This window comes from Pagrus pagrus (assembly GCF_965226575.1).
Source record: "Pagrus pagrus genome assembly, chromosome: 24".
Lineage (NCBI taxonomy): Eukaryota > Metazoa > Chordata > Actinopteri > Spariformes > Sparidae > Pagrus > Pagrus pagrus.
Window position 1 is genome coordinate 3,863,766 of NC_140206.1, and position 27,945 is coordinate 3,891,710.

General features: G+C 41.8%; 1 long non-coding RNA gene across 1 annotated transcript; it reads right to left on the bottom strand.

Moving 5' to 3' along the window:
- Positions 1-27,817, bottom strand: LOC311253172. Its single transcript, XR_014621630.1, has 5 exons — positions 27,616-27,817; positions 2,395-2,497; positions 2,201-2,302; positions 2,017-2,092; positions 1-1,035 (listed from the first exon to the last, which is right to left on the bottom strand). It is a non-coding gene; the product is annotated as an uncharacterized lncRNA (long non-coding RNA).
- Positions 27,818-27,945: the final 128 nt, after the last annotated feature.

Consider the following 27,945-nt stretch of genomic DNA (forward strand, 5'->3'; position numbering starts at 1 on the left):
CTTATATGCACTAATGTCCTCTTTGCATCCACTGCTTTCCATAAAGGAAAGAGACGAAAATAGTACATGGCTCAAAGGCTTTATGGCAGCGTGATGAAGAAAGATGCAAAAAGTAAGTATGGGTGAGTAATGAGAGAGGGGGGAAATTAGACACAGAAGATCAACTACTTATCTTTTTGCTTATTTAATACTTTTGTAAAGATTTAATTAATGTTTTTGCAACCGAAATCTTCTTTTTGTCTTTTCTTGCCTTTTTTTGTCATAAAAACACAGGATCAATGCATTAATACCAATCTAAAACAAGGCTTACCTCCTCAAAAAAGTCAATATTTTTTAGATTAAGGTTCTCACCTGACGGCAGCACTGCAGCTCTATGAAACAGAGAGCTAGAAAACAAAAGGAAAGACAGGGAGTCCAATGATTTCTGTTGCCGTTTCGAAACAACCTCACCTGAGTAAGCGCTGATGCACGGCCAAGCTGTGTGTTGTGGAGAGGCTGCAGACGCGATAGTATTAATAAAAGCGATCCCCACGGTGCTGCAGATGTGTTCCTCATTAGTCTCTGCTCCACTATAGAAAACCCAAATTGATTATCACTGCAACACCTCCCAAACTCTTGTAGGGGTTTTTTGTTTTTGCTGCAGTACAAAAAAAGAAAGAGCCTCCAGACGAATGAGGATCGATTTTCCCTTCGAGGAGGTCGCACTCGTGGAATCGCTCCCCTTCTCAAGCCAAAAGTCTTTCCTCGAGGATGTGAATGAAGATAGCTGCTTAAGACTTCAGGGTTTTGTTCAAAGGTTCTGTGTCGAGCCCGGAGGTTCGTGGAAGAGCGTGAGGGAGTTCCCCATGGAGCCGTCTCGAGATCCCCGACAAGTTCTGAAGGTTCTTTGAAGAACAGCTTCGAGTTTTGAGATGAAGTTCCTACTAGGGAAAATGTATGATTCTGAGAAAAATCCTCGTTTAGATCGGTTCCCTATAAACCTATAAACCGCTCTTTCCCTGTGATTACTCGGCCTGCCACCCGGCTCGATTTGTCCTGCAAGAAACAAATTACAGCACAAATGAAGAGGCATCGTTTTCCCCGGTAACAACTGGAATAACTGTGGAAAAGAAAAAGAGCCCAGCTGAAGAAACCAGGGTGAAACAAGAGTGAACGGACGGCATTCACTCAATGGAGAGCGCCAACCTTCATATGTTTCCTGAGACTACTTATTAAAACAACCAGCTGTTTGAGGGTTTCTGGGTCAAACTGGGATTCTTGTGGTTGTTTTTCACTTCGGACCATGTTGCTGACGCTGTGTTTGCAACAGTGGCAACAACAGTAATACCAGAGGGAAACACTACGAGGGGAGGAGAGTTGAAAAGTTATGTAATAAGTCTACGGCATATTTAGCTAGCTATTGGTAGCATGGTAGCTGTGTAACATACAACAGATCAGGGTTTCAAGGTTGAACTGGGTTGTTTTTCTGCTTCGGACAGTATCCAGGCTGCGTACACTGTGTTTGTTTGTTCAAAAGTGGTGTACTTCTGCTTTAAGCTTTACTTTAAGTACAAAAAAAGTGATAAAATGTGTAAAACTTCCATTGGCTGACACTTTAACACCAAAAAACACTTTCTAAGATTTAAGCGAGCCTTTCTTTGAGCCTGTCGCATCAGAGTTTTGAAGTTAAACAATGTGTTTAAATGTACTTTTTGACAAAATGAGCACCACAAATTTACTAAAACGCGTGATATTTTATGATAAAAACAATTATTTGGGTGAAGTGATCCTTTAAAAACTTATATTTAGTTTGCTCAACTCAAACAAGGACTTAAACTTAACAATGTAGAAGTTGTAAATTCTATATTTAAAGTTTGTCAGTGATATTTTCAGGGTAACCCAGTTGTACTAAAGTAGATTTATTGCAGTACAGTTAACATACAAGACGACAGCTGGAATTACCGTCGCCAGAGACAGCGACTGGGTGGCGGTTGCAGTGTGTGTTAGTGTGTGAGTCCCAAAAAAATACATACACACCTGTCAGTGCTTCACCTGATCCTGCAAGGAAAACAGCATCTCGAGGGAGCGGCAGCCGCGTCCCGAACACCAGCAGCTATATATAAGACACTTCATTTGCATCAAGCATACAACAACTTCATTGTGGTTGTTTCAGTGCTGCGGACGACATCGAGGGATGTACTCTCGTTAATATTTTACTTACTTTCACCTGTTTCATCACGCCGCTGGTCCTTGAAGCCTTCTTTCGTTCCTTTACGTCACGTTTCATGCTGCTCCGCCACATGCACTAACTCTCTCCTGACACCTGAAAATGAAAAGACTCTTTTTAAAAGCAGCCTCTCTTTACATCCCTCTGAATTTCTCCAGCGCCATCCATGACTAGCATTTCATTCTAACCTGACACCCCGAAGGTCTGCGGTCCCTTCGGTTTGCTCAGCAGGGGTCCCTGACACCTCACCGAGTGATTGCTGGTGGTCTGTAGTCAGCCGAGGGAGGGTGTCTTATTTCAAAGGCAGAGAAGAGACAGATTTGTGGAAGCCTTAAAGCCCTGAAGGCAGGCTGGCGCCTCTTATCCTCTATCCCAGTCAGAGGAAGCAAAAGCCTCCTGCCGAACCACCCTGTGCAGCAATTACTGCAGGGAAGCAGCCGAGGATGGATGGATGGATGGATGGATGACATGACAATGGAGATTTAGTTTCCACCAATGCAAAATATCTCTGAAAGTTTGTTACTTAGCTGAAATCTGGAACACTGCTTCATGTTTTGTTCATAATTCTGCTGTCTACAACCCACAGTTTCTATTCTGTGTTGCAAGTTGTATTTCTGTCTAACTATCAGGCGAATGGGGGCAAACTTTGCCTAAAAAAAAGACTAGAACGGCACTCAGTAGAGAGCATACCTCTGCCAAGGCCCAACAGTTCATTGCACTCATTCATAGACACCAGTCACCTAAATCTGCATGATTCTTCATCAGGATCCATCATTCATTCCCTGTGAAATTGAAAAAAATGTTGAAAAACAAAAAAATCCTGGATCCATTCCTTTATCCAGATCCACACCAAAAATTAAGGGGGTCTATTCTGGGTGTAAACCCGTCCTCCATCTAAGTTGTGTGGAAATCTGTCCAGTAGTTTTTAACAAATAGACCAAAAAAACAAACAAACCAAAAAAACTAACCTGCCAATCAACAAACCAACCAAAACAAAAACAAAATAAACTAACCGACCAACCAACAAACCAACCAAAAACCCTAAACTAACCAGCCAACCAACAACCAACCAACCAAAAACCCAAACTACTCACCAAACCAACCAAAAAAACAACAAACTATGAAAACAAACCAACCAACCAGCCAACTAATAAACAAGGTTCTACATCGTGCAGCATAGAAGAAGAAGAAGAAGAAGAAGAAGAAGAAGAAGAAGAAGAAGATGCAAACCAGAAACAAAACTAGTCGTTTGCCATCCACCAAAAAACCTCAGAAAAGGAAGAATGTGAGAAAATATCTGGGAAGATGCTGACAGATAGTTAAAGTTTCGCAACATCAAAACTTAAAACCTCGGGCAGAAACCTCCTCAAGCATGCGTACAATCTTTTACAAGTTTTTATTAATTTTGCCATCTTCTTCAACCCTTTTTGACGAGCTTCAACGAAAACACGGCTACAGTTGAGTAATAGGCAACAGGTAATCAGAAGTGTTTCTTCATCACAAGATTAAATGTGCAGCTCTAGAGTTCGGTTGGACTGCCTCTACACTAGTGTAGTACATCACGCCCAGAGCTACGGTTGAGACGGTTGAACTCGTGTTGCAGATGGTTGAGTTCCTGCCGTGTGAAAGCCTAACAGGCAAACAAATCCTGAGACAGGCAGCAGGTCAAAAAACACAAGTAACAAGCAACAGTCAGGCAGGAAGGAACAAGTTCAGGAAACAACAGCGCAGTGAAAGGCAGGAATGGCAGGCAAGCTGTGGCAACAAAGACAATCTGGTGAGTGACTGGGCGAATCAGGCTGGTATATAAGTGCTGTTAGGCTAATGGAGTGATGAAGGGCATATGAGCATGGAGGAGCTGAGTCAGACAGCTCGTAAAGTAGCAAGAATTATGGGTTTTTTAATGGTTTTTGCATAAAATGGTAAATCTTTGTTGCCTTCCTTACCTTTTTTTACCCTCATCTCGTAAACTGGCAACAAGCGATTCCTGTGAAAACTTGACAAAGACGTCAACGTATTGCGTTGTGAAGACATCTCCTTAAGTTGGCATGCTAAACAGCTAGCCACAGCCCGTCCTCGTCTTGTAATACCACCATGTACCTCAAGAGGTGATAGTGAGTCACTGTGGCGTCCAGTGTACCCTCAGTCCAGCAAAGAAAAGACGTGAAGTAGAAGAAAAACAAGAGTAATCGTAACAGAGTAACGCGTTTTTCCCGACTGGTAACTAAACAGCTTTTAATGCTAACATTAGCTTTTTAGCAATACCTTACAAAAGTAGCTAATTGTATACCGTTACCAGCGCTAATATGTTTGCTAAGTTAGCTGTTTGTTGAGAGAAAGAAAGATCTACAGTAGCATCGTTGCATTTCCTTGTTTCTTACGAGAACAGTGGACTTTTTGGCGATGACCCCATTTTGTTTGCCGCATGAATTCAACCGCCATTTTATACATAAATGCAACTTTAAATGCTCTTTTCTCTGCAAAGTCCAGCCTCGACTAAACCTTTTTTATATTTATATGCCTTACATTTAAAAGCTTTACACAATTATCCTCCAATTATTGTTCGTTTCAGTTCATTATGGCTCTATTGTGATTTAATCCCAGCACCCTCAGCTCTCTCTCTCCATCACTTTTAAGCTGCTAGCCACATTGTTGTGGTTTTTTTTAATGAATACATCATCTCAATGTTGGAGTATTATAAAACACAAACTGTCACGGTAACTGAGATTGGACGCGCTTGCTGGGAAATGTCGATCAGCATGTGTGCTGGCACCTGTCCCGGTAAAATCTGCTCAGAAGCGAGAGCCAACGCTCCAAGTTTAGTCACTGTTCGTAGCATAAGTCCTGTAGTATCACACTTGTGCAGGTTTTTGTGAGTCGGAGAGACGGGAAGCCTTCCTCTTGGTTATGTCAGCTGGACTGTAAGTGTAAGCAGAGTTAAGTAGGTCTAATTAGCAAAAAAAATGTATGTGCACCACAAAGAAAGTTTTGAATTACACAAGCTGAATGTCTTTGGCAGTCTCTGCTTCCTAAGAGAGTCACACATTCTGGGCTCGCCGAGAGCTCGGAGAGACGTTAAGAAGTTTATTGTTTGGTGATCATTTCTCAGATTATATAACTCCTGAGTTGTTAAAGGCACAATTGTTGGATTTCTCTCTGCACCCGGACTTTTTTTTTTTTTTATCACCGACTCGACAGCATCTTCTAGAGTCTGTGGGGCAACTGTGGGAGGAGAAACCGATGCAAACACTTACACAACACAAGCTCACACACACACACATGCTTTTAACGCTAACGGGGTGATGGCGAACGTGCTGTTCGGTGGTGGGTCAGGCCGGGACAGAGTGTTCGAACTGAGGCGAGATATTATACAAGTGATTCAGGCGCACAACGTCAGCAGTCCTGAAAGGAAGGCGGGAAAGGACAGGGTTAGCTGCATTCTGCATTTTTCTCATGAAAAGACCAAACCCAAACAATGCATGTCCTACTAAAAAGCATTGTCTGTGTGTTTTTTCCTCCGTGCTGTAGCGCTCTATTGTTGTCCAAAATCCATTAAAAACACATCAGTGAGCCACAGATTTGCACTGGGTGACATGTTCACTTCATTACCAACACACACTGCAGGTTATTTGACACATACACCGTCCTGCTGCCTTAAATTCTGGATGTGTGTTCATCCACCGCAGAAAATAGTCCCCTGAAAATGTACCACTTACTTCTGTTTGAGTTACAGTTGTTAAAAAAGATGGTGACCAGATGTTTTAGGTAATTATTGAGCATTTTTTGAGAAAAGAAAGTGTAATTTATGACATATATACTTTTTTTTTTACGTATCCGAGCCCGCCTCTGATTGTCGATTAATATATTTTTATTATGATGATTAATAATTAACATCCCTAAATAATGAACCTTCATGCTTAGCAATAAATGGACTTTTAATGGACAATTTAATGTTTGCTAATAGATAAGCTAGTTTGCAAACAATTTTGGAAGTTGCACCAACTCTCATAGTCTGTTATAAGATAAGATGAAGAATAAAATAACAATTAGAATAAAGATAAACATACTATATACATTAACTGTCCTTGTATGTACATGACGTGTGCAATATACGTGGTAAGTGGTAGTTTTGTGAACACCTTCAGAAAAAAAAAGATAGACCCAGATCTATATCTTGAAAGAAAAAGAAGAAGAAAAAGACCAAATTAAAGGTGCAACAACATCCAGAAGCAAACAGAAGTCAACAGGATTTCAAAAGAGAAAAATAAACAATATATTTCCTCACATTTAAAGAGATAGAGTGAAGATGAGGGATGGAAGTGCACGTCAGTGAGGACAGACAGAAAATGAGCCTGAAAGAGGGAAAAATGAGGCAGGTTTTGCTCGGAAAAAATAAATGAGACGGACGCCTGCATCCATCGACAAAAGAGAAAAATGAGGCAGACAAAAAGCAGCAGAAACGTGAGCGAGAGGCACGTCGGCGAAGAAAGGGCGATAATTAACTCGGAAGAAGAAGAGAGCGGGAAAAGGGCAGAAAGGTCTGCATTTATTAAAAAGAAGAAAAGACGAACATAAGATCGAAAGAGGACGAGAGAGACAGAGAGGTCCGCGTTTATAAATTATTCACGGAGATGGATCAGTGCGGCTGATAGATGGCTTTAAGACACAGGTAAATACTTAAAGAGAGGAGGGGAGAGGAGACGTTTGCATCCAAAGAAAATGAAAATGGACGAGAGAAGAATAGATTGAAAAAGGGTGCTGATGGAGAAACAAACAACTGTGCGAAGAAAAATGAGGTTAGAAAAGAGACGCGCAGAATACAGACGAAACAAAGTCGTCAGCGTACCGGATGAAAAACTGCAACAGTGAGATTTCTGTTCTGTAAATCCATGTTTGCATGAGAGCTGTATTATGTTGGGATTTCACATGAATCATGATTTATCCCCTAATCTCCGAGGAAGGTCAGGACTTCACTCCTGTGAATCATCTTGATGAAAAACAGTCTTAAAACGTTGATGCTTAATGTCAGATTTGCTCCCTCTGAATCACAGAGCGAAGCTGCCTTTGTGTTTTTAAATTAGCATTCGTGAAATTAAACATATCAGCAACACTTTCCAGCTCCGGAGAAAGTGTTTGGAAGTTGGCAGGAGCGCAGTGCCGGAAAATAACAGAAGACTGTAGAGACAACAAGTGCTTCCAGAGATCTTTGCAAATGCCGAAACATTTTCAGCATTTAAAAAGCATCTCGCTTTCCTCTAATGTCACCGAGAGATGTTGTCGAGTCTTTTTAATGACTGCTGTAAAGTACATTTACTCTGCGTTGTTGATCATGTACCAGCAGCAAATAAAGAAAAAGCGAAGTTGCAGACTTCAACCATTCATCATCGGTTCATCAGTCGCACGAAGCTCAAGACTTCATATTAAAAACATGACAGTGAAAAAGACGTTTTAACAGGAAAATGGGTTAATAATTAAAGCGGTCATCGCCAAACATCGACCGTTTGACACGCCTCTGAATGCGAAACAGTTAAGTGTGACTTCCTGCGTCCACCACGAGGCGCTGGAGAACAGCCGCGACTGGCTGCAATGATGATTGTCAGAAAAGTTTAACTTCCTGTTGCCAGTCAAGGACCCTAAAAAAGAAGAGTCATTACTGGTGCCAGTCTATGGGAGATGTGTGGAGAAAACCCAACATACCTACGTCGTCGTATGACTTGAAAATGAAAGAACAGTGAGAAGGTTAACCACTTTGTAACGTGGGAACAACATGGACCCTGAGAAAGCGGGCAAAAGTCCAGTCCGACTGAAGCGCTGGTGATATTATCTCAATGTCGGATGTTTTGTGGCTTGCAGACAACGTGTAAACAAGTAAAGCAAAGCTGATTTTATTGCAAGACAATGAAAAGAAATCCCTCCAGGCTGCCCGTTCTGGTCCTCACCAGCTGGGAGAAGGACCGAGAGTCCAGGTCAGAGCCAGGACCTGTTGGAGGGATTACAACTCCCAGCTGGCCGGGGAGCGACTGGTCATCCCCAAGCAGGAGGTGGAGGAAGTCGTTGGGGAGGAAAAGGACATTTGGACAGGAAAACTGACCGATGGCCTAAATGTTTAAACGGGTTCAAGTCTTGTAGAGGTTTGGCACGAGGCGGTTAAATAAATCAGTGCAGGCGTTCGTTTTTAAAGTCTCACACTGATGATGCATAACAAAAGAGATTGTCCTTGACGTTTGTGTTGAATGTGCTTCAAAACAGCTTCATTTTTCAGTGCAGGAAGACAGAAATCAAGCGTTTAAAAAAGAGAAGACGAAGAATGAAAACAAATGAGTTATCTCGCTGCTGACAGGTGAGTTTTTATTGTCACTTTTCCACAACGAAACATGACGTTTCATTTAAGAAAAATAAAGAAAGACACCTTCAAAACTGGAAAATGATTACCTCTGCGAATGACTGAAGCGATCGAGCAGCGCCAATGCTTCCCTACGTCAGCGAAGCCGTGTGAGAATGAGAAGGGGGGAACTGCGAGAGTACATTGTGTAATATCACCACATATGATTCATGTCGTCTTTCTGTCAGCTCTTGGCGTGATGCATCACGTCCTCTGCTTTATATTCCTCACAAGGCGTCCATCTCATTTCTCAAAGCCTCAACCTTGAAGGCAGCAGAGGGGATGGATGCCGGCCGAGGCCTTTCCACCGCCTGCGTGTAGCTGCTGCATCCGAACGGCAGATAAATAATAAATACTGTTTATTTAGATTCACAGGACAGCGTGTGCATCATCTGCGTATGCATCGTTCTTTGAATCTTTAAATGCCGCTTTTGTTAAGAGGCGACAGGTGAGTGTCGACAGTGTGGAGGCTATTCTTAACATTCCTGCAAGAGGAATAACACTGATAAAGTCATCATTTCCTGGAAATTAATGGCAAACGTTATCGACATTAATGCGCTATTACCTGCACATATCTATTATGTTAATGGTGCTTTGTTTCTAGTGCCTCGTCTTTATTGTTTTATTGATCATGCGAGTCGCCTGCTTGACGTTTAAATGGCATGACATTAAGAGCCACGACTGAATACGTGCAGCGAGATTGAAAAGGACTTCTTCAAATCAAAAAATGGATCTTAAACTCAAAAGTTTAATCATGCAAACACACTGTAATCGCTAATATTTCCAGGGGTATTGTGTCCCAGAGCTTTCACACCTCCACACAAGATGGCCAGCCTCACAGGGAGGAGGAGGAAGAGGAAGCTGCACTCTTCCTCCTTTCGGTAGCGCCGAGGCGAGGAGCAGATGGTGCGAGAGATTGGAAACATCGTCTGGAGTCGGACAACCCTGGGCTAATGGCAAGCTGTGCTGGCAGCGCCGCGTGAGTGTGTGAGGGGTTGGAATTGTCTTACTGTGCAGAGCTGGCTGGCTAAAGTTCATTACTCGCCGTGTGTGCGTGCACATGTGTGAGGCTGTGTGTGACTCAGATTTTTCGCCGTGATGTGTGTAAAGCTTTTAGAAGTTCACTAATGAAGAGATAAACAGAGATGCGAGGCGGAGAGTTCGAAAGCATTAATCCGTGATTTGTTGGATTCAAAATAAGCGTTTAAAGTGTCAGCGTGCGCGACGGTAAACAAGCCGAAGGAAGTAAACAGGAGTAAACGGGAGACGAACAGAGGTAGCTTATGCGTCACTATTAAATTCTCTTCCTGTGATGAATCCTCTCAACGAAGCAAGCAACTTCAATAGAGCCAATTTGTTGCACGCATTCATCCCTCCTCCTCCTCCTCCTCCTCGCCTGCTCCGCCTCAGGAATATGGATCCCAACGCTGCACCATGAAACACATGAGTTCAACCGAGGTTACGCTAACATCCAAACAGAGCCGGTAAACCTCTGAAGGGTCCTGACCTGGAAGAGTAAACCTTCACTTTCCCCTACCAGCTGTTGACTATTTGATCCAGACGATCAGAGGATTTTTCTTGTTATTGTCAGAAGCTGTTTCATCAGCGTCAGACCACACGATATCAGCTTGATGAACAGAAATCCAGTCATCTTCTCCTCCCCTCATGCTGATGGAAAGTCAGGTGAAGTTACAAAACACTTCTGGAGCTTCACAGCAAAACAGCGGTGCAGCGTTCTCCTGAATAAATGAAGAAGCTGGAGACTTGTTTTAAAAAAACAACCCAAAAAATATGAAATGGCTTCATTCAGCTCATCCCGAGTAATCCAGGATCCCAAACTGATTTGAAAATATGTTGTTAACAACCTTTTTTACGCCGAAATCTTCACTGTAGCTGCTCAGCTAAAAGCGTTAGCGCACCGACATCGCAAGATTGTTCCACTTTGTTCTTTCCCTCTTCAACAACACTCACTTCAGTTGATTTCCTGTTTTATGTTTAAAGTTCCTTATGTGTTCACTTCCTGTCTTTGTCTGTTTCCCCGCCCTTTTTCTGCGTACACCCGTGCTTAATTTGTTCATTAGCCCTGAGGTTTTAGCTCAGCTGAATGACCTGGACCACGACCCTGGAGTCACGGCGCTTCACGACGCTCAGGTCAGAAGTTCAGCTTTATTATTTACTCATGAAAGCAGTGGAAAAAAACGAGGAAGTTGACCTCGAGTTCAGATTGTTTCGTCAAACTAGTTTGATAACATCGACAAAGTGTTTCTTCACACAACTGGTGTTGACATTCCTGATCGAGGGATACCTGTTTTTGGCTCCTATGTCCAAAAAAAACTTGCGCAATAAGCATGTGATAAGAAAGCTTTGATAGGCCAAGGGTCAAATCCCTGGAAAGTCATGAATTTCGAGTTTGTTTACATTCAAGTGACATATTGTTTATGATCGTAAACACAATGACAAAGGTCCTCTTACCTTACAAGTACTAACAAGTAAGTAAATCTATTTTTAATTTCTCACAGCTGAAAACACTTTCATGTGCTGTTCTTGCAGGCATGTACAAAAACTGTATTTTTCTTTTATTTTGAAGGACTCGTGGGGAATGTAGAGCGCCATGACGACCTAATCTCGCATCGCGGACATCTCAAAGAAATATGAGTGTCGTGTTGTCTGATCCCAGCGTTAAGATCACATTTTCCTTCTTTGACGATCCTCAGAAAAAACACATTTTCAATATTTCTGAAAGACGTTTGGTTGCATTTTTCCGATTAACGACCTGTTGACATCTCACTGCTGCAAAACATCTTCGATGAGATATCAAGGTTTGTGTTTGTGCTTTCACTTCTTCTCATTTCCATGACGATCTTTTACCAAAACAAAGAAGTTACAGGTGCCAAACTTTACCGACAGACCGGGGATGATAACAAACAGCACATATAAATCATTGTTGATAAAACTGTAGAGATGAGCTGATGAGAACGAGTTGTTCCTTCTCCGGTTGAAGCCCTCAGAGGCGGCAACTGTTCTGCTAATGCAGACGCAAAGTGAATCGTCGACAGCTGCTAACTTGATACATTATTCCTTTTGAAAGCAGTAACATCTGAACATGAAAATACATTTTAGAGACAAACAGATGTGACAGACAGGTCCGGCATCACCATCCAACATTTACCAAGCCGTATTTCAGCTTAATTCTCCCCATTAAACCGCTTCTCCTTCGTCTGACATACCTGGAAACAAACACATTAAAGCACATAAACTACATCATGTTCTGTCTCAGGATTGACACCTAGAAAACACGATGAAGGATCACGAACAGGTGCAATTGTCTTTTAAAAAGGAAGCACATCTCTGTTATTGCTGCATCTTTCACAGACAGAAACATGAAGACAGTGATAGAAATGGCAATCAGAGATGAGCTTTGGAGATATCATCCCTTTTTTATGTGCAAGTTCAAGTTCATTCGTCAAATTGTCCAGTATATTTGCCAAAGAACAAAACCCTGGCACTTTCCAAGAAGGAAAAAATCTACATTTTATAAAACAAACTCGTTGTAGCATCAAGCCTTCATCAGCGTCAGTGCTGAAATGTGTTTTTAGCCGACAATAAGAAGGTAGATTTTGTCTTTAAGAGTGCCACCGTATACGTTTAAACTGTGTGGGCTGCTTTTCTTTCACAGCATATTTGCCAGTATGTCAAATTCAAATCAATATTTCTACTAAACGAACAAGATTGCATGTATGTGGACTTACCTTCTCATCGGAGGGGGAAGAGAAGATGGTGTTTCAACAGGTAACTTTAGAGACCATGTGATTTTTTTTGCAGCCGTGTTTGTGGCACCGAAACTGGATATTTCCAACAAGATTTGGGGCATTTTTAAGTTTGTTTTTTGGCAACAACAAAAGGCATTTTAAGCCAACAGAGATCTTTTCCTAACCCTAACCAAGTGGATTTGTGCCTTAACCTATCCGAAAGAAACTTAAAAGTGCCAACAGACAACCTTTCCACTCCAGCGTTAACTTACGTTATAGTTACAGTCCTGTCAGTAATCCCTTTTTTCTGAATGTATGTGTAATCTAATCACATACTTTCCTGTAACTTAAACAGAATACAGTTACGTTCTCTGTCCGTGGTTTACAGAAACGTACAGCGCCAACACTTATTCTGGTGTGTGGGTTGAACTGTCAGACAAATATACAGTAAACATACACTTGTATTGTTTAAACGTAACTACAAGACTTGTTTTTCTTGCAGTTGTTGATGAATTTCATTTGCTCTTTGGGTTTATTGAACCTTTTTTTTCAAAAACCTGCAAAACTGGCTGAACACAAAAATCCAAAGTGGCTCCAACAAACAGAAAGAACAGTTGGTGTTTGAGATAACACGTTTTCACCCGACCACAACAACACGCAGCACATGTACGAGTGGAAATGTGGGAATAAATGAATCAATGCGGGCAACACTCAGAAAATTCTGGATCTATTTTTAATCCGAAACAAGCTGACGTACCCACCGTATGGTCCTCTGCTAAAAACAGAAACATTCCTGGGCAGAAAACATGCGTGCCTGAATCATTTATGATCATTATTATCAGATTTTTTATATCTTGACACCCAGAAACAGGTTTTTGTATGGTAGGAAAGCACAAAAATCTCCTCAAAGGTTCCCTGAATCTTTTTAGCTTGATAGTGTGTGGCCCGTTTCAGGAAATGCCAGGGCAGCTGGGAGATCCTGTGGAGATAAGTGGCGCCAAAGGCACCGCTGATGTCACCGTCTCTAGACCGAGAACGCTCCCTCTCTCCCTTCACCTCCTCTGCTCGGACACAAAAAAATGCCAAGTGAGGAGTTCGGTTCCCAAAAACAAGGTGAAGCTGCTCCTTCGAACACAACGCAATCCTTATGGAGGTGCGGTCGAGTGTGAAGCTGCACACTTAAAATGTTGCCCAGTGAGGATTATAATGCCTCACAAGACACAGGGAAGTGGCTGAACACACCGAAATGATTGTTGTCAGTTAATCCTGTGATTGTTTTTCACATAAATCAATAATCCTGTAGTCGTTAAACCATAAAGAAATGTGACACAGGCTCCTGAATCCAGAGAATATTTGTCATTTTTGCTCGATTAACCACCTAAAAGATCGTTCCTTAATTTATTTTCTGTCATGAGGCATCAGAACAAAAAATGTCAGGGGTCACAACATATTTCTCCAATGCAGAATTATGTTTTTAAAGGCTTTTTTGGACTACATTACTGAATACGTAACCTTGCAATAAATACAATTCATACAAATATTCAAATAAAACTATTTGAGAAGGACAGATTTGATAAATTAAAGCCCCTCTTTCACTTTAAAAAGCTATTTTGCCTTTCATTACTTCACTGTTGGGTTTGACCTTTGCTGTGCAGACTGATGTACTGTGGGAGCTCAACAGACTGCCTTCACATTCATCCGCTGAAGGAGGAAAGTTTACATCTGTGGTCTCTAACTAACTAGCTTGTGACTAGTTCTGATAGGGAATCTTGCATTCGGAGTAGGTACATAACACGGCAGAGCCAGTGGAAGTAAACACATAGACTAGAGTGAAACCTATTAGCTCTGCCCTCGTGGGGGATCGGATACGGACCGAACACGGACCTGGTGGAATATAGGGGGTTACTGCCCGCTTTCTCAAGACCGGGTACGTCAGTTACTGACATTTTTGGCTGCTCCTCCGAGCCCTGAGCATAAGAGAGCCATGGCGACCTTACGTTAGCTAAGCTGAGTGACTAGCTAACATTGCTAATGGTTATCTTCGGCACTAAGGCACAAAAAAAATTGGTAAACACTTAACAAAATGGACAACGCTAAAAGTGAAGTAACTAACTAGTACTAGCTCATTCTATAGCAATGTTACCCTCAGCCTATGTTAGCATGCTAACAAGCTAAGCTAAGACAGATAGCGTCATCATTTTTGAGTTATTCTATTGCTCAGTTTGTAAATTAACTGACTTTGCGAGTTAAAAAAGTTTTAAAAAGTATATTTATAAGACTTAAAAGACTGTTGAGAATCCAGCAGGCTTTAAGATGCAACAAGATGACATGAAATTTAAAGTTCAAGAGTTCAAAACAAGTTGTCACTAACGTACTTGTCCTGAAAACTTCTTATATATCTGGACGCTGATGACAGAAAGACTGAACTTCCCTCTTGGACTCAAAAACAAACGTAGTTCAGTGTGGAGTCGATGTGTTTCTCCTGATAAAAAAAACCTGCCGCACCGAGGATGGTTATGTAAATGTCACCGTATATAGTAGTACATGTGAGGTGTATGTGTATGCAGAGGCCATGTTGTTGCTTGTGTTTAACTCCTACGTGGGGGCCCAGTGCATTGTGGGAGTGGGGGTGGCAGAGCGCAGCCATCTGCTGCAGGGTAACAGCTATGTTTTATCTCGGGAGAGAAAGAGTGAGGGAGACGGAAGATGGAGGAGAAAGTGAGCAGAAAAAAAACAAAAAAAAGTGCATTCTTCATTCGGAGGAGTATTTGTTGATGAGAAAATTATGCAGTAAATAGACCTGAAACTTTGAAAACAAACATTGAAATTTCAGGAACAATATAATATTTCAGCTCATCATCTTCAGGGTTAAAAAAACAACTTTGGAGGACTTGAATTATTGTCTGTGAATCTATGTTTAGTCTTTGCTTTGCGCTGTGTGAAAGACCTCAGCTCCATTGTTCATTTGTATAATGAGGAACAAAGTATCTAACACTATGAAATGTGCAAAGGTACATGTTTGAATTGCTGGAAATGTATGTGAAATTATCCTAAAACGCCTCCCAGTCTAGCCCAAAGCAAATTCAAAGCTGTTGTTGAATATTTTTGGAGTACATCTGTGTTTTTAGACTCTTCTTAAGGTTGTAAGTTGATTGAAGCTCTGTTAAGTGCTTCTGGCTTTAATCTACAGGAGTTTGAGCGGTTCACTTGTCTACACGATAGGCCATTGGCTGTTGTAGGCTATAGGGCGGGCATATAAGCTCATATCTACTCAAATGAGCTGTCAATCAAATGGCTGCCATCTTAGGATCTCTGGTGTCAGGTAATAAATGCTTCTAGTAGCTGGAAAACACAATTGATCCACATCATAGAGTCTTACATGGTCCAAGTTCAAAGTAGACAACAATATCAGTGAAAACGAACATTTAACACGTGTTTTTCTGAGGACATAGGACCTCAAAATAACCCTGCCTGAGAGTAAAAGTGGCTAAAAGTCATCATAGTTCCTTATTTCCTTGTTTAAACTAACTTTGTGCACATAAAATAGTCAAAAACAAGTTCTTAGGTCGATTCAAAGACAAGAAAACTACACAAAGTTGCATAATTTCCAAGTTTATGGCCTTTTCAAAGTGTATATAAACTATATATAACTGGATTTGAAATCTCATTGGCTACGTGATGCATCAGTCATATAGAAGCTGGCATGTAAGTGGCTCAGGAGAGAGGGGGAAGAAGAGAGAGAGGGTCACTTGTCTACACGATCAGTCATTGGCTGTTGTAGGCTATAGGGCGGGCATAGACGACCGACGTTTTGCATTGATGACGGACTTGTACAACCCTGGATGGTACAAGATTCACCCAATACTTTTTTATTTTCTTTTTTTTAAATGCTTAGATTTTATGATTATAAAAGAAAGATGGAGGGAAAAAAGAAAAAGAAAAAGAAAAACAAAGAGAAGGACCTGGAGATGGAGACGGACAGGCAGAAACAGAGCGAGAGACATAAGAACAAAACAGTGAGCGAGAGAGACAGAGGAGGTCCCTGGCAGAGCCTCGTACAGCTGTTGAGTGCTGTCACACTGTTGAGAAAGGCCAGGACTATTATCTATGACTGCACACACACACACACTGTAAGGATTAAGCCAGCGACGACACTTTGAATAGGCCTCCGTGCCGTCTGATTGGACGCAAACAGGAGGCTGTAATTCATCCCCTTTTAGTCGTGTAAACATGTGTTCTCATGACAAGAGGCTGTGAAGTCCAGGCTGACGACCAACTGCAACACAACAACCACACACACACAGTGTCTGTACACAAATATACGCTGCATGGCCAAAAGTATGTGGACACCATACGCGTTCAGACACCATCGGCGCTAATCTTTATTTATAATGCTCTGTATAAGCTCCTTGTACAAAGTGTTAGTTGATAGGTAAGAAGATTAGATTTTGTAAGATGATTATTAACATTTTAATGTGTTAATTATAGCATTATCGACAAGATGTTAACACTACACGAGGTCATCATCGAATGTAGATCAAATTGAAACATGCAGACAGTAAGTAGTTTCCAAAACAAGGCGTAACTTTAAAATTTAAGAGATGCTCTTCGTTAAGCATCGTAAACAGATTACAAAACAACTGGAAGCAGGGATAACCTTTACTGTTACAACTTTATTTGTCAGACAGATGTCTACGGAAGCCCTGAGGGGATCCATCTTTCGAGTCTGATCTAAATTATTAGATCAGACTTTAATTATTAGAGAACTGGAATAAAAAAGTTCCTTCATTTTTTTTTATCTGTGAAAACGTGAAAAAGAAGGAGAAAAAACTTTTTTTTTCTTCGATTATTTCAAAAAGTAAAAAAAAAAATATGGATCACGAGAAGAAAACAAAACTCTCACTTTCCCCTCAGGGCTTCTGTAAATTACGCAGAAGTCAATATCACATTATTAATTATGCTGAAATATTTTCCAAATATTCTGAATATTTAATGATAATCTGGGTAAAATTCAAATAAAGTTGCAAAATTGTAGTCTGCAGCTCTTTGGACCCCTCTTCTCTGTGTCGCCTGCCCGCTTGCCTTCCTGAACGTTGGCAACAACTCGTCTATAAAGGTGTCGGTGTATTGAGTTACATTCCTGAAATATCGCGCTCTCATTGTGCGATTGCATAAGAGTCACGTCATGCTCGGAGCATTGGCCGCCTCAGCTTTACCGCGGTGTTATTTTCAAACTAGCCTGGTCATGCCGACGCGTATTTCGGGGCCACTGCATATTAAATTTAGAGCTGTCAGCGCCTCCGGAGAGGAAAATAAAGAGGAGGACGGGCCGTATGTTTGACTGCTTGGTGACCGATGCTAATCTCATCCTTGTAGTTACAAACTGCTTGCCGGTGTCTTAATCCAGAAGGAAATTCTGCAAATCTGACTCCAAACAAGTGTTTAGCACATGAGAATTGCAGGAAAAACAAGGAGATGTACAGTATTCATCTAACAGCTTGGCAAAGGTCAAGATTTGCATATAAATGCAGCGATGGCAGGCCTTGATATGAGTGCATTCGGCATTGAGCTCTGAACAGAATTAATGAAAAGCGCTGGATGCCGGCGCTTTAAGCCTCACAATATGGCTGTGCTTTCTTTAGTCGGAGCTATACAATGTGCATCTCTGCAGCGTGCGTCATCATCGGGTTCAATGCGTCCATCAAGGACAGAAATATTTGCTCCGACATAGGATATATTGTTTATTTGACCTTTATTCAAGCAGCGAAGGTTGCCTGCTCATTTTTCAACTCCCACGTGCCTCACATATACTGGTAACCAGTTGAACTGCTTCCCTCTGCCTCTCCCGTGTGCGCTGATTTTCTGTTTTGAGCTTGAACCCGTCAACCTCCGCTCGGCCTTTGCTGGCTCTGACAGCTCTCGCATGTCTGTGTGTAAAAACAGTAGCCGGGGATCAAGGAGACAGTGATACCTGCCTCTATGACATAAGCGTGAACTGTCGTCGACGACTGCCGCTGTAACCAAAGATTTAGTGTGCTCTTTCCTTCTCCGGCTCGCTCCATGCATCTTCCTGACCTTGAAAAGCCTTTTCTCCTCCGCTTCTTCTTCTTAGAGATACGTGGTTTTCCCACAGCAGCGGCGGCGGCGATGAAGGCTCATTTTTAACTCGCTAATGCCTCCTCTTCTGTGGCTTGCTGTACGGGTTCATGCGAGGACAAGGAAGGCAGCTGGGTGCCAGATGAGAACGGTAATTAGGCCGGTATCCACCGGGCTTTGGTTACAGGTGCAGATCTGCCTGCAGGGATGAACAAAGCTGTCAATGGAAAAGATCATTCATGCTGAAACAACAGAAAGGAGGGAGGGGGAGGTTGGCTGGCTCGGGCAACAGAGAACCAGAGCCAAGACAAGATAAATCGCTCTGAGTGGCATCGCGACAAGCCGAAAGCAGGCGTATAAATCATTTTCCTGGGCGCTTTAAGAGCAAGAGGAGAGGCTTTGATTTGAGCTCCTCTGTATAGATAGAGGCGACACCTGCCACGCCGCCCGGCCACTGAACTACCTGCTGATACTATTGTTTTTAATCACACGGGTTAAATGAGACAAGAAATGATGTAGAACTGCTCCCGTGCTGGGTTTTAAAAGTGATGCTGAAGAATCTCAAAAAAGGGTTTTGGCTGTGAAGGAGGCTGCCGGTTCGGCGTTGGACCGCTGCCTGGTGGAGTGCACGCTGTAGGAAACGTTACCTCACTGTCTCTTTAATGTGACTTCGATTCTATTTTTGCTCGTGTGCTCGGCTGCATATTTTCTCCGCTTGCAAAACGCCGTCTTATTAGTATCAGAACAAAAACCTGGAGGAACACGACGCAGTGCAAAGTGACATCTTAAAAATATACAGACGCTGTAAGCTCAGAAGTATGTGCAGACTTGTGTCTACATACTTTTCCTGATCTGTTTTTCTATTCTGCGTTTAGACAACAGTTCCCTTCCAACTGTGTGTCAGCAGTTTGTAAAAGGATCTTCCTGTTTCAGCACGTCAATCACCAGGTCCATAAAGAAAAGGTTTCCCCCGCTTGATGTGGAAGAACTCGACTGACCTGCGCTGACTTCGATCCAACACCTAACGCCGACTGTGACCCAGACCTGAACGAGCGCCAGTGTTGGCTGCAGATCTCTACAGACGGGCTCCAAATAACTGGTGGAAAGCCTTAAACCAAGAGTGAAAGCTGTTGTAGATGCAGATTGATGCTCATTGTTGTGGAAAGAAATGTTAAAGAGTAACTCGGCTGAAAGGCAGCGATGTCATAGTGTGATTTAAAAGAGTGTTTCAACAAATCACATGTAGTTAAGAAGGGATTAAACGGCAACGACATCACTTTTTGTTCGTCAAGGCAATTAAATGTTACCTTTACGTTAAAGGTCCCATATAATGCTAATTTTAAGGCTCTCTCTTTATTTTGAACATCAACTAGAAAATGTTTACATACTTTAATGATCCAAAAACACATTTTCTCACCTGAATCCAGCTTCTGTCTTAACTGTGTTTTAGCGCCTGTCTTTTTAAGGTGCCCTTTAAAAAAAAAAAGCAAGTCTGCTCTGATTGGTCGGCTCTCACAGGCCTGAGAAGGCCCCGCCCACATCAGCTCGATTCTCCATGAATGTAATGTTTTGATACTTTCACATTATTTATATCACACTTACACCTGCGTTATTACGAAAAGTCTAAATCTAACTTTCTACATATATTACATCCTTTGCTCAAGTTAGTCCCAATACCACATTGTCAAAAATATAATTAATAATAATAAACTTTCTTATTATAGCATCTTTCAAAACACAGTTACAGTGCTTTACAAAACTGAATAACACACAAAGCAATAAAAACAACAGTGTCCCCTGTTACTGATATATGATTCTGTGTGATATTATTAAATATTATAATCATATTTTTAAATACTTTTATATAGTAGGGTCACAAGATCAATCTGAGGAGTCCTGAGATATTTTTATGTCCCTCAAAATTATACTTAAACTTCCTGCAAGGAGTTTTTAATTCGTTATGAAACAGTCTCAGTTTAATAACGTCGCCTTTATATAACCTTCATAAGAACACAAGCCACACACAGATGCATTACCTCATCACTATGAATCCTGCAAACAGCTATTTTTATAAATGATAAACAGTATTAAAAATACTCGTCCAAAACACACACACGCTCCAGCCAGACTGTCTTTGTGAGACGAGGCGGTGGTGCTGTTACCGCTTTTGTCCATAGGGGGCGCCAGAATCATCAAAACAAGACATTCCTTGTAGCCGCTTTAAGTACAGTACTCGATTAACTGCTGTTTCAAATCAAGACTGGAAATGTTATTTTTCACAAGAACAAACTAATGAAATGACAACACAGTTTCATATTGTCTAACTTTGTTTATATGTGGCGGACCCTGCCACCTTTTATAGCTTCAAACAGTGTTCTGGGACCTTATTTGTTTATTCACTTATAGAAAAGATAAATAATTTTAATTCATAGTTTGTGTTATTACCTCATTAATGTTGTAAATATTACAATTCTGAGTTTGAATTTCTTCTCCAAAACTATATAATGCCCCTTTAACTAAATGGTTTTTACTTATTTATTTCTATGCTTTCATCATATTTTTTTAAATATTATTTCCATATAGATTCATCTTTTATTCTGCTCTTTTTGTGCTACTTTTTACTTTTAATTGAGTTGTTGAACTTTGTTTTTGTGTCGTTTTAACCTTGAATCGACCCTTTTTTTATGGAATTTGCTTTATAAATTAAAAAACCTGCAGAAATATTCTTACTTTCCACGTCTGTTTGCACTCTACTTGAGTATTTCTTCATGCTGATGCACCTGCAGAATCAAAGACAACACCACCTGCAAAATATATGTAAATTTCTAACGACTAAGTGGACATATCACCTTTACAAACTGACCTCTGCGCTCACAGAGAGGACGCGGCGGCGTCGGCCTGATTTGAGGTTTGTATGAGAAACTCCATCCTTCCATTCATCACTCACGCTCGCGTCTTAAAGCGCCCGCTCGCCCTTCATCGTGTCCTCTTTGTCGCACGCACACATCACAAACACACACATTTCCACGCTCGCAGGTTTTTAGATGTATTTGCATCCTTTGTTGCCCGGCGATGCACTTTGCGAGGCAACCTGCTTTTTGTTAAAAGCACTTTGTCGATAAATTTGACTTCCCTCGACACTCAATACTGAGTCCATTAAGCCGCAGAGCCATGGGGCTACTCTGAGCGTGAGGGCCACTGGTTCCAGTAAGGTATATCTGCTGAGCTCTCATTAGCAAGCATCATCATACGTAATTCTGGCACGTGTAATGCCATTAGAGGGGATTTGGCATCTGATAGTTGAGTAATGGGATTAGCTGGGCGGTAAATCTCCAGGACCAGAACTGAAGGTCTTCCCCACTCAAAGGAAGACAGATAGACGCACAAACCCGACCCGCCTTTTTTTCCACATGAGCGTAATGCAAGTCATCCCTTTGTCATGGCTGAATGCTTACTCATGTCTTCCTTTGGATTTACACAGCTGGCTTTGTGAGGGAAAAACGTGATATCATGCGAACACGAGGATAGAAAAGACATTCATCATGCTGTGCTCGGCCGTTCGCATGAAAAATGCCAAGAGAGCCGGAGAGAACTGGCCGATCACGCCGTGAAGTGGGTGTAGATGTTGGATCGTCAGTTTCTGACGGTTGCAGAAATGGTTGGACACAGATCCCTCTAATCTGACGGAGGAAGGCATGGGGGGGGGGGGTTCTCATGCTGTTTGTCCATCCAATAAGTACTTCTGAAGGAGCATGCTGACCCCTTTAAAGCACAATGTTTGTATCACTTAAAAGACATTTTGGACCAATAATGCTGCAGCTCTTAGAAGTATTAATCTTCCTTTTATGTTTCTAACATGTTTCTTTCTCGTCTCTCTTTCTCCTGCATTGTTGCAAACATCAAAACAACTATTCGCACACATTTGTCTTTAATGTTCCCTGAATTCTTCTAGTAACTCGTGTCTTTTGCTGACATTTGTTTTTCTTTTACTTTTTTTCATATAATAAGCCACTGTGTCTTTCAAAAAAATAAATATTTGCTATTTTGGGGGGGCAGTACTGTACACAAAGTCTTTATATTGCCAATCACAGATGAAAATCTACTGTATTTAAAGGGACATTTCACCCCAAAATCAAAAAAGCATATTTTTTGTTTTATTTTGGTGTGAGTTGAGGAGTTTTGGAGAAATCAGCTGATGATACTCAACAGTAACGTCATGACACTGTTACTGAAGATAATCCACAGAGTTTGTTGTTAACAGGCTTATGTAGGAACTATCTTCTTTCCGTATTGCTGCGCAGAAGGAAGCCTAGCTAATTAGGCTAACTTAGCGAGCTAACGTAACCGTGGATGTAAAATGAGACCTGGACACAGTGTCGGAGGTGGAGCCCCGTTCATCCAGGCGCTTGAAGCCAAAAAGTTCGACTTCCTGGGGATAAAAATACCCGGATCTTCCTTTAGCGCCCAGCTAACTAAAATGGTGATAAAATACTTTAGTCGTGCGGCTCTTCTCGACTTTCCAAGCCACGTCTTTCACAATGTGAGCTTATGGGAAAAGAAAATAGTTCCTTCATGAAGCTGCTCACAACAGGGTCCGTGGATTATCTTGAGTAACGGGGTCATGATTTCTGGAAAGAGACGCTGCTGTTGAGTTATCGCCAAAACTCTGCAACTCACACCAAAACAATCTAAATGGATGATTAACTTGAGGTTAGAGGAAAAATATGTATTTTTGATTTTGGGGTGAACTGTAACTTTAACCAGGTTTTATAGTTTGAGTGTCTGAGACTTCAAATTGAATTAAATGTCAGTTTGTCTGTTAATTATGTCGGGTTTGTTGATTTTAAGTCGTTTTTTTTCAGCATAAAAACCCGTAAAAAAGTCGAATTTCCGAACAGAAGTTGCTGAAAGTGGAGAAAGCTCAACTTTTCTCTCTAATTGCAATATGTCAGTGTTTCTTTCCATGTTACAAAGAGAAGAACCGTCTGCTCCCACTCACATCCTGCCATACAAAGACATGTTGAATAAGAGCACTGTACAGACTTTACAGAAAGTCTAAGCGACTATATTTACCTGCGTGACTGCTGGTTTCAGCGACCTTGGAACGAACATACAGAGATACGAACATAAGAAAACGACGTCGTGAAAACTCATCAGGGAGGTTCAACAAGTCCGTAAGAGGAGAGGAGTGAGTGCTTACTGTTCGAAGGTATTCATCTCCTTTGAATTAGGTTGGATGATTAAGACAGCATCATCTTCACTTGCTGACGGAGGCTACGTGCTGCAGACCAGACTCCAGAGAGAAGACAAAAACTGCTATTGTTCACCTAAGCCCCTTTTCCACTGAATTATCTCTGGTTCTTGGTTCTGTTCAAGATTCTTGGAGCCTTGGCAAAGAAACCGGCCCACGTTCCTTTCGATTTTTGAGTGGAGCCATTGTAAATCGCGGATGCGTCATCAATGGAGGATGTTGCACGAATGCTCAACGACCTGTAGATTACGATACGCCCGCTTTGGTTCCCACTGATATTTTTTGGGAACCGACTATTTTTGGTTCTGAACCAGTTCGTTTTTTGGTGGAAATGCTTCAAACTGTTCAAAATTACGTGCGCGAAACAGAAGAGAACCGGTTCCATGTTGGTGGAAAAGGGGCTTAAAGTGGAAACTACTGAGAAATTAATTAAATATAAACGTTTTCTGACTTTCAGTTGACTCTTGCTGGAATACAATTGTACACAGTCGCATAATAAAAAATTAAACTCTTATGTGGATTGTTTTTCTTTTGAGTTTTGAACATCATTTTAAAAAAATGGTGAGGACATAAGGACACATTCCTATGGCTTATACAGTATAGTAGCAGTAGTAGTAGTAGTAGTAGTAGTAGTATAACGGAGACGTCTGTAAAACTGTTGTCAGGACACCAAGAACTGCAAACAAGGTCGATGATGACTCTTTCCAATATGAATTTTGTATCCATGGAGGTTTTACATTTGGGAGGGCCTTCCTGGTTTTGCTTACATTTTTTGGCGTCCACCGTAGAGGAGAGTAAGGCGAGGGGTATTCAGTTGGTTGCAATCTCCAGATGGTTCTTAATCCTACACACTGGACCTTTAAATATCAAGTTGTGAAAAAGATGACTCGACTTGTTTTGTGTGTTGTGCTGTTCAGTTTGTACGGATGTAATTTGTTTTTTAGGGACTGTTTTGTTCAATTCTATCAAGTAGCTCCGATATAATCTCGTACTGAGCATTACATGTTGGCTGGCAACCAGTTTTTCTAATTTATTCTATATAAATCAAAGAAAGTCTATTATATAACTTCAGAAACAACATATGCTAATATCCTGTGACTCATTAAGGTCTCCTTGTATTAGGACATCTGACAGGGAAGGTCTTTGAAAACAAATGTGTCATTAACAGCTGGTAATGCTGCCGTGCTGCCGTCGTACCCCTCATTTATATTTCTGATTGATTGTTTCAGCTTCAGCACAGATTATATTCAAAAAAATCCAAAGTCACGATACCGTGTGGCCATTTTCTGGGTCAGATCATGCAAGGTGAAGGATGATGTGCGTGCAACTGAGGCAGGAGTTCATGCACGGTTCACCCTAAATTCCTGTAATTAAATTAGTTAATTATTTGTGACGCAAAGCAAAGGAAACGAACAATGAAGTGTAATCTAATTACACAGAGATTTGGTGACCATAAAGGTCCCGATATGTAATCCAGTTGTTTGATGCGTGTTCCAAATATTTCTCGGTGAGTAATCGGTGAAACCATAAAAACATCCCCCACATTTCCAGGACGGAGCCGAGCTCTTTGCGCAGAGAGAGAGAGTTCATTTGTGAGGAAAGTTCAAAATGGTTGCCAGGGGAATAACATGTACAGGAACTGAACTCCTCACCCGGCCCCTGCGTTAGTGCCTCCAGCTCTAACCATTAAGCTACGTACAGGACCGTGTGTTTTGCTGAAGATGAAAGCCAACGCTCCAATATAGAACAGGTGACTCAGCTTCCAGCTTGGCAGAGAAATCCCCTGAGACCTTTGACCTCCTAATCGTTTAGCAGCGCTTATGGTTGGAGATCTGCTCCAGGCTATTAGAGAGATTAGTGTCACGCAGATTTGGGAGTAGGCCAAGCCTATATCTGTACTTCATGTTATTCTCAGCATTTATTACTGAGCACCCAACCCATGTTGAAATCTGATACTTGACCATATAGTAGCTCAAACTGCAGCGTGAGGCTATATGGAGGTGGGATATGTGTTGACCTACATAGAGGTGACAAGATGCATGTTTGGAGCATGCTGTTGATTTAAAATAGGACATATTTTATGGTTTAAACCTCATGAAACATCACTTTAATTGGCTTTGGGAGCTGTTGAAGAGCTCCTTTATAGCTTGTTTTGTATATTTTGGACAGAAAAATACACATTTGCTTAATAAACAAAATAAATTGTACCAACAAAAACGCACAGTTTAGCCTCCAAACTCATTTTTATCTGCAAATACATGATTTAACAACAAGGTAAAGATTGTTTTGGGTTATTTCTTATTCTGACAAGGTGTTTGTTTGACTGTCCCCGCCCCTCTTTCCTTGTACCGGCTCACCCCAGAGTTTAAAACGAGCAGCCCTCCCGAATTAAAAACAATCCCCAGCTCGTAAAGCACTTTCATCAAGCTGGCTGCAGTGAGCCAGGCTGCACCGGAAATGGACGACTCCGCTTTCAAAATTAAAGTAAAACAAAATTATTGGAAATACAAGATTAAAAATACAAACTCCAGCATATTCGATTAGGTTTGTTTTATCCCTGATAGAAAAAGTTATTACGGACCCATAATGCAAAGCAAAATAAGATGCCAGATGAGCATGTTCGTGCTCATTTCGTCAAGTCAGGAGCCCTCAAAGTTTGCTTTTTGAGCCCCTATAACAACTAAATATAATTTTAAAGGTGACATATTATGCTCATTTCTGCTTGTTGACATGGGTCCTTGGTGTCTAAATGGAATGATAGTAACATGCTTTGGTCGAAAAAACCGAAGGATTGAGCACAGCAGGGTTGTTTACACACCAGTTTCACAGCCCTGCTCTCAGCGGCCGGATTCAGGGACTGTTTTTCATTATGCTAATGAGCTACTGCGTGCGCCGCCCACTTCTTCCTGCCGACCGGAAGACGTGAGGAAGGCATTGCGGAACCATGGCAACAAGCGCTACACAGCAACTTTCAATAAAGTTGAGAGAAAAAAAAAAAACAGAAAAAAAAAACAACGAGCAACACACAGCGCGACGCAGCTTTTCTGTGTCCGTGCCTGCAAATAACTGATAGTAGCACAGCAGACATGTAGCAGGTAGCCCCTGTCTCCGGCTCCAAAACAAAGTAGTGACTGCTTTACTGCAGATAACGTTTTGATACGCTCAGGTCTCATGCCAGCAGCTAACGCTACAGGCTGTAGCATCAGCTGTACCGTTAGCTGTAGCCTACAGCTAACAACGACGAGCTGTAGCCTACAGCTAACGCTACGGCTAACGCTACACACGTATTACATGTATACCAACACACAGAAAAACGGTCAGAGGACGGTCTCCCAGAGCCATGACATCTGCCCAACTACAGCAGCTCCTCGGGCTGTCACACAGTCAGCAGTGCATTCAGACAAGACACGCTTCTAGAAGTTTGCTTACACACTGTCCTTTAGCACAACATGCTAATGAATTAACGTAGCTCACTGGCCGAGAATAACAGAGACCAGTTCATACCGTTTCCTCTGCGTGTTCACCGCGGAACAGCAGCTAAACGTCCGCGAACAACTGACACACACAACTGAGACGATGTCACCCCGTCTCCTCTGTTTGTTCACCGCCGAGCAGCAGCTCACTGTCCGCGAACAACTGAGACATTTCACCCCGTCTCCTCCCCATGTCCACGGCCGAGCAGTGGTTCACCGGCCGGTTAGAAGCGATAAAATCTCAATATCCCAATTCATTTTCTCAATTCACCGTCATGTTTTAAAAGAGTGCTGATATGACACATTAACATTATCGTGAATCCTCCGGCCTGTAAGCCCAACGTTGATAACTTCACATGTAATGTTAGCTCAGCCTCATATTTACACCCACGGTTAGCGTTAGCTCATGTGCTAAACAGCCAAAGTAACACAAACTACACTGTTTCTTAAATACTTACAGCTCCATCACTGACAGCGGGTATGGATCCATCTTTTAAGGGACAATCTCGTTGCCAGTCCAGCGTTATACTGACCCTGGTTGCTGAAACAGTCCGGTGTGAAGTGACTGGCACAGACCATAACGCTTCTGCTCACTGAAGCTGGACCCTGATAAATGAAAAGTAGCCTCTTCGCTCTGATATCCTCTTTGGTAGGAGCGATGTAGCGAAACAGGAGGATCCGTGCATCCGACGACAGAGCAGCAGTGCTTGGCTTTCGGGTTGTACATGGCAGCGGTCAGGCTGTTGCGTACAATTTAGGGATTAGCGAGGACGACAAAATGGCGGATC